This window comes from Triticum aestivum, chromosome 6A (genome assembly GCF_018294505.1).
Source record: "Triticum aestivum cultivar Chinese Spring chromosome 6A, IWGSC CS RefSeq v2.1, whole genome shotgun sequence".
Classification (NCBI taxonomy): domain Eukaryota; kingdom Viridiplantae; phylum Streptophyta; class Magnoliopsida; order Poales; family Poaceae; genus Triticum; species Triticum aestivum.
In genome coordinates this window covers 216,790,862-216,792,038 of record NC_057809.1, presented here as the reverse complement: position 1 = coordinate 216,792,038, position 1,177 = coordinate 216,790,862, and positions in this window count along the sequence as shown.

The window sequence follows — 1,177 nt, the reverse complement described above, 5'->3', positions numbered from 1 at the left end:
AAGCCTTAGCAAACAGTCTTGCAGGTGGACAATAATACTCATAGGAATAAGCAGAATAATTTTTGGTCATATGAACATGACGGTTCGATGAACCGCTCTCATATTCATATGCCTGAGTATGGTTTCCCTGCAAAACATTTGCGTTAGTGTGACTCAGGTGAGTCCTCTGTTTGTATGAAGCCTTTGGACCGTATGAAGCCTTTGGTCTGAGGTTTGTCTTCTTCAAGTGAGGTGTCATGAAGACATTCACAGGAAGATTTTCCAGACACTTTTTCGGAACCCAGATCTTCTTCATAGGCGGTCCATTCCTGCAGTTAGTACCAATGTACCTGGCAAACACTTCACCATTCTGATTCTTAAACAGTTTATAGTTTGCATCAAAGGATTCATCAATAATAATGGGGTTAGCACATGTGAAGCCAGATAAATTGGATGGATCTGCTGAAGGTTCCTTTGCAGCAACCCATGTGGTTTTGGGGTACTGCTCAGGTTTCCAGTAAGAGCCATCTGCATTTATTTTCCTTACGAACCCAACACCCTCTTTCCTAGGGTTTCGGTTCAGAATCTGCTTCTTGAGGACATCACATAATGTCTGATGTCCTTTAAGACTTTTGTACATCCCTGTTTCAAGCAATGTCTTCAACCTAGCATTCTCATCAGCAATAGCAGTGGTATCCTCAGCAGAGGGGTTAGTTACCACATCAACAGTTGAAGATATTGCAACAGCAGTAGCAGTGGAACATTCAGCAACAGAAGTAGCATTATCACGCTCAATGCATTTAAGACATGGTGGTTCAAATCCTTCCTGAGCGGAACTGATCTGTTCGGCGCGAAGTGATTCGTTTTCCTTTTGAAGATCTTCATGAGCCGCTCTCAATTTCTCAAGTTCTTGCTTCCTTTGAAGATAATCATAGGAAAGCTTTTCATGAGTTGTTGAGAGAGTATCAAGACGATCTTCAAGTTCCTGATACTTAACGTGAAGATTTTTTATGTCTTCAATTAAGGATTCAGATCGAGTCATTTCAGCACCCAACAGATCATCGCTTCTGTCTAACAGTTTTTGAATATGTTCCATAGCTTTCTGTTGTTCAGTTGCAATTTTAGCAAGTGTTTTGTAGCTGGGTTTTGAATCACAGTCAGAGTCATCGTCACTAGATGTTTGATAGCGAGTAGTGCG